At 39.2% G+C, this 11,386-nt stretch overlaps 1 protein-coding gene and 2 non-coding genes across 6 annotated transcripts in view; all 3 read left to right on the top strand.

Moving 5' to 3' along the window:
• Positions 1 to 563: 563 nt before the first annotated feature.
• Positions 564 to 11,386, top strand: part of spel1 (DNA mismatch repair protein spel1) — a 78,693-nt gene continuing 67,870 nt past the window's right edge. For 3 of the 4 annotated variants that reach the window (XM_071671484.1, XM_071671473.1, XM_071671462.1), the window contains exons 1-2: positions 565 to 713; positions 8,031 to 8,131. The gene's annotated coding sequence lies outside the window, so the exon portion shown is untranslated. Of the gene's footprint in view, positions 714 to 8,030; positions 8,132 to 11,386 lie in introns of all 4 variants that reach the window. The other variant, XM_071671494.1, reaches the window with a different exon arrangement.
• On the top strand, positions 7,326 to 7,398 carry TRNAK-UUU (transfer RNA lysine (anticodon UUU)). The gene has a single exon. It is a non-coding gene; the product is annotated as a tRNA-Lys (tRNA).
• TRNAW-CCA (transfer RNA tryptophan (anticodon CCA)) lies at positions 9,591 to 9,662 on the top strand. The gene has a single exon. It is a non-coding gene; the product is annotated as a tRNA-Trp (tRNA).

The following is an 11,386-nucleotide window of genomic DNA, read 5'->3' as shown; positions in this document are numbered from 1 at the left end:
GATAAACCATTGCGCCATCAATAATTTCAATACCTTGAAGATTTGTTACAGGATTCAACCTGTCTCGGCCAACATTCTATAAAATGGCCATAAATTGTCGGTTTCAGGAAGTAGAGTGAGAGCGAGCTGTGATGCCAAGTTTTAAACTTATGCTGGTAAATATCTCGGGGGCCTGGTAAATATACAAATAGATAAACTGAATAAGAGAAATTGAGAAATTGGTAATAAAAATTGACCAGAATTCTCGGTTGGAAAGGCTTTCCTAGGATTGTGTGTTTGTATGTTCTAATTATTTACGTGTTACGGTGGAGGTTTGTATTCGTGTTGTTCCGTCGCTTCACTTCTTTTCCCTCCTATGTGTATCATGGACACACACCCTAAACCATACAGGATTATTTTACTCTATTTTCATAGTGTGGGCGGCGACATGAGTCAAACTGCTGCTGTGTTTATCACCTCAAGGATCTGACCTGACACTTGACCTTCCGTGCCAGCTTGCCTGACCCCACACACACACAGTCCCGTAAACACAGGTTAAGAACGTGAACTCTCATTAAACGAACTGAGTGATATTCTGAAACTTTATTTCGTACCGGTCTCTATGCCGTTGGCCTGGGAGTCATATCTGGAACGCATCTGTTCACCTTGGTACGCCTTCCATTACGCTACTCTGGCGTAACACGGCCCAAGAAAAATGCCTCCCGGACGATAAGGTAAGAAGTAATGGCATTCCCAAACAATAGAGTTCACCAGGATGCGAGACCAAACAACGAGAGAATTGCTGTAGGGTGGGTGAAAGACACTTGTAAATACTGTAGAAAACCCAGTTAGGTTGGGTAGGTTTAGGATGTGATGCTTGTACACAGGAAGCCTGGCGTCGCATCATGTGACGGCGATCGCGGAACAAAATCATGAATATATACCGAGAGGCAGACATAATTGCATATTTCATTTGTCGATTGAATTTGCTACAGTGTTCTTTGGTGTATTGCATCAAGAAAACATGAATCTTAGATTTTGGTGAGTTTTGTTATTAAAGCAGGCTCGGTAATCAGTGAACTTACAATTGTATTGTAAACTGTTATATTAGTAATGTACTTGTTCATCAGTTTGTTGAAAATGTAAAAATATAGAATATCAATACTAGAACCTGATAATTGATAACAGCAAAGTTAGGTGTTCAATACTTTTCATATCCTTGGTTATCAAATAATCGTAATCAAACACTGTAACTGCCCCTGAATTACGGTGTTGTTCTTGGTTATCATATGTTCTGAGAGAAGGAAAATAATTACTATCTTTGAACAAGGCTTATAGTTTCGGTTATCAATTACAATTCTGAGAGGAAGAAATACGATGATTATCTTTTGGACTACGATGTTTATTTAGGTTATCAGGCACTCTTCCGAGACAAGGAAAAATGATAGTCATCTCTGAATTAGGATGTTAGGTTATCAGGTATTCTTACAAGGAGTCATACCTGAATGAGGCTGTTAGGTCTGGTTATCAGGTACTCCTCTTTAACGAGGAAACAGTATAACTATCTGTGAAGTAGGTCATTATGTTAGATCGTCATGTTGTACCCTGGGCTCCTGTTAGGTTATCAAGAACATTTCTAAAGGAACTTGATAAAATCTAGACTGTTATGTTAGGTTAAGTACTACTTTGACGTCAGGACTCATGGTTGTGAGTAGGACTTATTCCTTATGCAGTAAACATTATAAATGCAATTACCCTCTTTCAAGGCTAAGGAAGATTTATTGGATATTGTTAGGGTGCCAGTAAACCTGCTAGTGTAACTGTAAATTTCTTAGACCTAAGTCAGTTACTAGGCCAATGGAAATTGGCATGATGGGAATTTTCTTCCGTACATGTTTAGGTGTAAGCTAGGTTTATGGTTTTGGTTAAGTGAATAAAGGAAAGTTAAGTTAACCTCATGAATATGACGAATTTAACTCCTTGAGATCAACAGAAAGTTGGTTTTTTTATTAGCTGTTCGATAAGGAATTTATATAAGTGATGCAGTATTCTGTTCAGTGCACCCCATGAAAACTATGGAGTGCATGGGAAAGGCAGGCATATATATTTTCCAAGTTGAATCAGACATAATTGGTTAGACCTTGGAGTATAACGGTATGGCATGATCTTTAAGATTCACTTCAAAGGCTAGGCCATTATACCTGAGTTATATCACTGTACTTTGCTAGTTATTGAAATCAAATCGATAAACTGGAATCAATACAAATTCTTGCCCAGTAATCTGATAATGCATGAAAAATGTGTTCATTACGTTACAAATTCTTTCAAAATACTGACACATATAGTTGTCTGTTGGTAGGTTCGAAAAAACTTATTTTACTGTGTGTTATGATATTTTGTATTATGTGATTTTGTGTGGAAATTGTTGTAATCTTTGTCTGGCAACGTTTTGTGGAAGCTTGCAGGAGTCAGTTTATGTTGACTTTTTTGTGAAAGTTCTGTACATTAGACTTTGATTTGGCAACGAAATCCCAAGAGCTGGATGGTTTAATTTTCCCTTATTAACCAGTGTTGACATACATGAACGCGAAGTGTCCTCTACACGCTCAGGTTAATGTATCCTTGATTCAGTAAGAGAAAGTTTCACGATGCAAACCATGAGCACGTCATCAGTTAAAGTCACCTCATAATGTGATGAATGAAGCGACGAGAGAGGGATAGCTATATGAGCGGTACATTGAGCGAACACGAGTGTCTGATTTGTTATCTCCAAGCCGTAATCTTGGTTCTCAAATGGTATGACGAGTTCAAGCCACAGACCTTCCAATATCATCGTGGTCTCCATATTCCCCACTTCCCCCCCCCTTTCCAAAAGAAAAAAAAATATTGGTGTATAGATTTCAATTGCCTTCCTGTCTTTTAGTTAACCCTTGTTTGGTATTTGCTTTTTCTGTACATACCAGTAGTGTTGCACTATAATGGCATCACTAGTTAAAAGACAAAGTATGAAAATTAATCGAAATCACCAAAATAATTTTTTTCGTGCGCAACCCGCAGCTCAGGTGACCTTGGCACGCATGCGCGAAATTTCCATAACATTACCCAGCTTTTGTAGGCTTGTGTGTTTGTGTGTTTACGGATTCTCGTGTCATTCCGGAACTTCAGTGCGTTTTCAGCATCACCACCAAGTTAGTTTATTCACTCTTACGTAGGGGAAACAATACTAACAGTAAATAGTCTTCCTGGTTGTCGTGTTATGTGTTAAAATCATTGTCAGCCATGTTGATGGTAGGTGCTTGAGTGACCGAATTCGGGTTGGTTGGCCCAAGAATTATATGAGTAATTAGAAAGATATTTGTACTGGGTTTAGCCTTAAAATCCCACAACGACACAACGACACTTGCTTGGCATTGAGATCTGAGGAAGTATACGTGGATAAGCCCCCGTAAGCAGTACTGCCGGAGTCAATGATAAACTTTTTTGATTTAACGTTACCATGCTTACATGCGTCGGAGACTTGTTGCTGTTGCTGTTCTTCTTACGACATCGGAATTGAGGGTGGAAACGATTTACTCCTATGGCATTTCCTGTGGGTCATACGTGTAATGGGAAATGCCATAACGCGTCGTGGTACTGGTGTATGTCGTAACTTGAAATGTGGAATGCGACGTCGCATTTTTTTTTTTTTTTTTATTCATCTAATGTAGGTGACGGTAGGGTTATCTTTGGACACTTTTTCTCTGATGCGTGTTTCTTCATAATGCTTGGCTCCGACTGCATCCGCACATGGCGATTGATGTTACGTTATCCTTTTGTTATGCTCTGATTCTAAGAACTGACTCAAGACGATAGCTGTTTGGAAATGCCCGACAGGTTAGTTTCCTTAAAATGAAGTTAGTGCGTTATTAATTACGGATGTGTGAAAGTGACTCTATTTTCATGGAAGTTTACTGAGAGGAATTACGTATTATTACCAGCGTTGAGACGATTTGTTGAAGATTAATCTCGTGAACTAATAAAATATGCATACAATTTACTTGCTAGGATGCGTCATTTCCAAGTTGCAGGGAAGTGATGGGTCGTCTTTCGCCAGATGCTTCTGGTAGTGTTGTACAAGGATACCTAGTAGCAGTACTAGGATGCCGGTTCTCTATCAAGGAATAAAGTTTTGAAATTGAGTGCTCTTGTTGGAAGGAGGGGTTAACCTGGTTGGGTATGGTTAACAGCTGTCAAATTATATGGGTCGCCGGTTCGAGAGGCGCGGTACTTGAAATATACCTGAAATCACAATACATATATGCATAATACACATATATATATATGCATTGTAGATTTCTTGTCATTCAGGAAATGGAAATGAGTTTTCAGAGAAGATTAGTGTAAACTAAAATGTAAAGGTAACAACGTATGCGCTATGTCTGAAGTAGATTTTTTTTCTTTTACATTCCTGAAAGATTTACATGGCTTTCACGATTTATGCGAAGCATCCAGTACTGATTACATGAAACAAGATGTCACATTCGACATTTAACGTAATAGGCATTCGAAATACACATTTGTCTACGTTTTTCAAACTCATCTGGTATTCTTTACAGTACCTTAAGACCAAGAATTTCCTTATTCGTAAAAATCTCCCGGCAGAGTGTAACAGTTTATGTAACTGGTACCAATAAGGTTATACATGATTGTGAAGCAGTGGGTTATTGTTATTAAACCAAGGATGACTTGACAAGTTGCCACTGCCACAGTTTTTATTTACTTATGACACGCCTGTGTCCATGGGGATGCCACATGTCTTTTGCCATACCCAAAATGCTCTTGAACATTCCACAAGTTACAGGGCTTCCAGCTTTTCCCCAGTGACCTGATCATGGACAATTTTTCGAAGCTACGGTCAGCGGAACCCGAAGCTAAGCATCACGGAACTCCAAGGCAACCGCGGTATCGTGTATTGAGCCCATGACCTTTCTCGTGTGTCGATGCTTTTAGAAATGATTGTATGCTTGCTACTGCACGAGCCGAACAGAAACAGAAGTTTATAAACTGTAGTTGTGTTCCAAGATGTCAAGGTTGTGTTATGAGTTGCAGGTCTGGCTGATTTGAAAAAAAAAAAAATGTAGTAGCTGACTATATTCTTGTTATTTTGATTGTCATTATTCTCAGCCAAGAAATATGAACGATACTTTTCATTATATCAGGGTCTTCAAATAATAGCCAGGTACCGCCAGACACTTCATAGGAGAGGTTTGTGATGCCCACATTCATGGACATTACCATAAGCAGATTACTTTCCTAAACTTGCACATATAGATGATTCGGTCGGTCGATAATTGTATAGCAGACGTTGGTTGGTATCATTAAAGATGGCATAGGCAAACAGCAGTTTCTAAATGGTGTGTCATAGGATGATTGGTCAGCGCGAGCTTGAATTCTAGCGACATTTAGCATCACCACATCTCTTAGTGTAAGAGTTGTTTACATTTTCATATTATTAATTTAAGCCTTCCTTCAGGGTTTGTTAGTTGTGTGAATTAGTTTCTCATCGGTTGTAGACCAGTCACCGTTTTGATGGAGTTTAAAGTCCTCTTATTCCAGGACACCTTATTCCGTGCCCTTCCATATCAGGAGACTGTGTGCAGTTTCTGCAACATATTAGTTTCCTTATAGTTTACACTTATTACAAGGTGTTGTAGTTTTATGTCGATTTAAGAAAGCGCTTTGGTTGCAACGAATTTCTAAGCTATACTCTTTAATCTTGATTTTCGTATAATTAATCATTTTAACATCAAGTAGGACAGATTTTTCGTATTATAATGTACAATTGTAAGCTTAGGAGGATATCAGAGTTATTTCAATGAGGTATGTTGACATATGTACCAGTTACCTCTGGTATTACTTTCATTTATGTAGAGATGCTCAAAGAACAGAGCATGCATTGTTCTGTAACTACGTAACAGACAAAGTTATAAGAAAAAAACTCCCTGTAATCAATTAGACATGTAATGACCCAAGTTTCCTGTTGTAGTTTTAAGCTGTCGTTATCATGCGTTACTTATGTGATTTTTGGCCGCATGTTTTGATAGGGTTTAGATTACTAGAACGAGACATTTATTACCTCAAACCCCTTCGAGGGTTGATACCCGTTTATTTGTGTATAACTATCTATCTGTCAGTCTAGCTTCACTTTCTCCGTACATGACTTCCCATTATCTCTGGCAAGCCTCAACATGAAAGTATTGTAACAAAGATGGCCGGCTGCGACTGCGCTGGAGTTGCACTGTTTCACCTTAGTTGCCTCATTTTAATGTAGACACGACTTCCCGTATCTCTTGTAGTTACCCTTCCACAACTGTTTTGACTGACAGAACTACCGTGGGTATTTTTTCATCTCGTGGGGATTACTTCATCCTGGGGCGATGCTTTTTTCTTTTCCACCTGAGATGAGTTTAAATACCCCTGATTCACCGAGGTTAAGATGGGGGCCTGTGCTGTCTCTTGGCATTTCGAGGGGCATTCGCTTTTATCGAGCCCACGACCATCACGTAAATCAGTCCTGTGTGTCTACTGTTGTTTTCACCTTTCCCAGCCACACCACGGTGTAAATCTGATATTCAGTTGATGTGGCGCCGAAAACTCATAGTTTTCTTTTATTCTTTTTGGGCAGACTGAAGAGAACATCTTCGTAATCTATGGCGGAGATTTGTCCCTTAAATGAACGAAATAGGATACGAAATTGGGATTTTTTTGTTTCTCTAGATTTTCATGAGGCAGCCACTAAAGGGGTGCATGTCAGTTGAATTCATCAGTTCGCAGTGTTCAGTGTTCGAATCCGAGGTTTTGTGACGTTTGGAGTTAGTATAGGGTAACCGTCCCAATTTCTGGTAATATACCTCCATCTGTCAGCGTACATCGTATAAATTTTCCGCCTTAACAGAAATTCGGATAGATTCGCCTTCGCGATCCTTGTGCCACACGTGTGTACAACCTACCTGGGTATTATGGTCAGGGCCTTCGACTGAACCTTTAAAGGCTCTCAAGTAAGGCCATTAAAAGGCTATAGAGCTCGGTCATCATACCCATGGGCCGTACCGTCGTGCTCAAGGATTGTACCGTCGCAGCCAGAGAATTTGAACCGCGCGAGCGAGCTACATCGCTGACGCAGCCGCATAAGAGAGAACCGAGTATAATCAATAAGGCTAAATATACCTGTATATTAGCTGTGTAAAAATCTTCAATACATTTATTTCTTTTATGATTATAGCCTTGGCACGATGCGTTGTGCACTTCCACAACGGCAGGTTGTGTGTGGTTAGAATTAATACCTGGAATAAAGGTGCCTTAATGTAGCCCGGATAGCTCAGTCGGTAGAGCGTTAGGCTTTTAACCTAACGGTCCAGGGTTCGAGTCCCTGTTCGGGCGTTACGTTTTTTCCCCGTTGATTTTACCCTGCGTTGTTTACATTTACTTATTTCTGACTGCAGATTTGTACATTTGGAAGATTGGAAGATGCTAATTACATTGAATGCTTTTTTTTATTATTCCATTTCCAATTCAGGAGACGGCTCAGGATATATATATATATATATATATATATATATATATATATATATATATATATATATATAGAGAGAGAGAGAGAGAGAGAGAGAGAGAGAGAGAGATAGATAGATAGATAGATAGATAGATAGATAGACAGAGTGCAGGTAATTCTGGTCTGAAAAGGGAGTAAGAGATGATTAAAATGTTTCGAGTTTGCAAAGACGTAGACCAATTAGGCGTTTATATATTCCAGTACTACATAATGGTATCATATTTATCCCCATTATTGCTTTTATTTATTTCAGAACCATAGAACCCTGATTCGTGATATCACCTGAATCAAGATTAGATTTGATTAATAGTTCAGACATTGTCATGACCCACAATGTTATTTTGAAACAGATTTCCCCACCTTGTTCTAATAAGTGTTCCACATTTCGTACCTAAGTTATTTTGTTGGCTGTTAAAGATAGGCAGATTTGTCATGAACGAAAGAATCTTTCCATTTACAGTTGCCTCAAACGGCTTCCACTTCAGTCGGAAGAATCCTCTGCAGGGGGAGACGAGAAGGGCTTCTGAGCTTGTACGCTGCAACTCCACAGGGAACTGAATCGTACGTATTCATAGATGTAGAGTGACAGGGTAGACGTGATGTAGAGGATAGACTAACCTAGCTGGGTTATATTTCAATATTCAGTGGTAAATAGCTGGCTCTTTGCTGAACTTTGAGGAAAGTGATAACTGAAGAATTCTAGGCACACGCTAATGCTATGTGCTCCTCAGAAATCAGATGAACCCGATCAAATTCTTCAACAGAAATGATGACATTGGTGCGGGAAGTATCTGAGTTAGTCAAGCAGAGTAATTGCTAATTGTGCTCAAAGACTTTAGGGAAATTGATAGATTGGACAAAGGTAAGTTTGCATAGGAGTGAAAAATAAAAAATTCTATGCATTGGGCTTTTAGGTCGAAATTGGGCTTTTGAGTCGAATACCTTGTGAGAGAAGTGCATAAGAATAAATCCGAGGCATTGATAAAGCTTGAATTCCAGGATTTGAAGATTAAGCTTTAAAAGGTTTGGTTAATCAAGTTCGTTACCTGACAAAGCTGTGGGAAGACGGGAAGATAATAAAAGACTAGCTAAGGTGTGGGTTCAGCAGAAAGAAAAGGACACAAGAAGATGAGAGCAAAACTTTTGAGATAAAAGATGGCCAGAAATTACATTATGATGATGAGAGAAGGCAGGAAGAATAGAAAGTACGAAAATATGTTGATATCACCCCAGAATTGTTTTATTCATTCGTAAGGAGCAGACTAGTAGCAAAGGACCAAATTATGAAAGAAATCGGTGGTTAAATTTACCTAGAGGGGGACTAGGCTTCTATGAACATTGGATACAACGTATTAAGAGTAATATTTACTTGCAAGACTTGTATCTATAAAGTGCTACTCGAAGTTGGACGCTACTGTAATACGTCATTTTGCTTGCAAAAGAAGAGGCTGAACCCAGACAAAGTATTTTGTTGTGTGTGTTTATCTAGGTAGACTGATTTGGTTGTTAATATGTTGTGTATTGTTTATTTATGTAGGAACCAATCGCACCTATTAACTGCAGTTTGCATTTTGTACGTATATCGTGTCTTTAGATATAGAAATTGTAACTTAATCATATTTTGGATTTTGTTCATATCCATAAGAATAGTGATCAAGTAAGTTATTTATTTTCATGTAATCCACGGATATGTTGTGAAGTATCGGAAATGTCGTAGCTTATCAGTGATCCTTATCCTTGTGAGTACTATTGCAGTTGCATCTGCAATAGTTTATCATTTCTCTGCTTACCTTCAAGGTAAATGCTGTTTGAATGATACTGTAGTCTACTTGCGATTTCTATCGCAAACTATGTACATGCTGCTGTGAATCATGTATAATAAATTCAGTGTGTGCCATTTAGGTGAAATACTGTTTTAGATAGAGCAGCCTTAACGAATAGTTGCTTATGTCTTTTGGTAAAGCGGCTGACTTTGGTTTAAAGATTGAACCGCCAGGGGGCCGCACGACTCTCATCGCGGGGCCCTGTGGCGCAATGGTAGCGCGTCTGACTCCAGATCAGAAGGCTGGGTGTTCGAGTCACTCCGGGGTCATGTGTTTTTTCTTGTAGAGTGTTTTCATATGTTTGTTTGTTGATTCGTGTGTTCTCTTGTATACACTAGGTCTTGTGGTGGCAGTTGACCTGGTGCGAAACGATGTTTGTAATGTCAATTCATTTCTTTTTCGCGATTTTCTTTTTCCCTTCACAAATAGTTTCCTTTTAACATTTGAAATGTTTATGTTTCGTTTTGGCCTTTGCATGTGAACTAGTTTTCCTACCCTACCCAGTTGTCCTGATATTTAGATCAGAGTACTTAACCAGTGCAGATTATTCTGGGGATGTGGTTTAGAAATGTATCCCCTGATTATATCACAAGTGACTGGACCATTGGTTTAGATTATCGATTTTTCTTATTTTTTTAAGTTTTGTGATTGAATCATCGCAATATCTCTAGATATTCATTTGCTCCAGTATTATAATGTATTATACTGTTATGTTAGTTTAGATAAATACAGAGAAATGGAGAGAGAGAGAGAGAGAGAGAGAGAGAGAGAGAGAGAGAGAGAGAGAGAGAGAGAGAGAGAGAGAGAGAGAGAGAGAGAGAGAATGTTTATTTTGGGGACGTGTCTGCATGTGTTTATGTGAGCACACTTGCAGCTCATAATGGTGTACGTGTGTGTTTCTGTGTACACGCTCTTGGTACTTCACTTTTGTGTATATGTACACGTTCACGCTTGTGCATTTGTGTATATGTATACACGCTTATGACTGTACATTTGTGTATATGTATACACGCTTATGATTTATGTACATTTATATGTGTTGTATACATTTATTGATGTGTGTACACGATCATGATGGCGTATGTGTCTACACGCTCAAAATTATGTACATTTGTGTATATTTTACCCATGTTTTGAGGTGCATAAAAGATTTTCTTCTTTTCTGTGCTGTCTTATATGTACGTAGATGTATTTAATGATGCTTGTCCCCGTCTCCCCCCCCCTCCCTCCCCACCGTGTGATTACCTGTTGCCTCTTTATACGTTATGGGAAGTTATACTTCCTACCTGTTGACATGTGTCACTATATATTATATGTGTGTGTGTGTGTGTGTGTGTGTGTGTGTGTGTGTGTGTGTGTGTGTGTGTGTACTAATTTACATATGTAAAGCCGCTTTTCATTTAGGTGTATGTTGATGTAGGTATATAGTCTAAAGCCACTTATATGTGAATATGTTTGATATAAGTTTATAATTAAAAAGAGTGTGGATAGTCTGTTGAAGGAAGTAAATGGACAGGAGACAGAAGAACGGATAGGAGAACAAGGAGGAATGTTGAATGATGTTGAGTGGAAGGAGACAGAAGAACGGATAGGAGAACAAGGAGGAATGTTGAATGATGTTGAGTGGAAGAATGGAAAGGCTTGGAGGGGATTAATTGTTGGAGCACGACAGTACGACCTTTTGGGTATGACGGCCCGGTCGTCATATCTAAAGGTCATACTGTCGTTCTCAAGGGTCGTACTGTCGTGGTTAAGGGTCGTAGTGTCGTGGTTAAGGGTCGTACTGTCGTGGTTGAGGGTCGTACTGTCGTGGTTAAGGGTCGTTCTGTCGTGGTTAAGGGTCGTAGTGTGGTTTAGGGTCGTACTGTCGTGGTTAAGGGTCGTACTGTCGTGGTTAAGGGTCGTACTGTCATGGTTTAGGGTCGTACTGTCGTGGTTAAGGGTCGTACCTTCCATACAGTATTCTTGAGTGAGGTGTCAGAAATGATATGTG

The sequence above is a fragment of the Panulirus ornatus genome, chromosome 2 (genome assembly GCF_036320965.1).
Source record: "Panulirus ornatus isolate Po-2019 chromosome 2, ASM3632096v1, whole genome shotgun sequence".
NCBI classification, from domain to species: Eukaryota; Metazoa; Arthropoda; class Malacostraca; order Decapoda; family Palinuridae; genus Panulirus; species Panulirus ornatus.
This window is presented reverse-complemented; position numbering and strand designations above follow the sequence as displayed.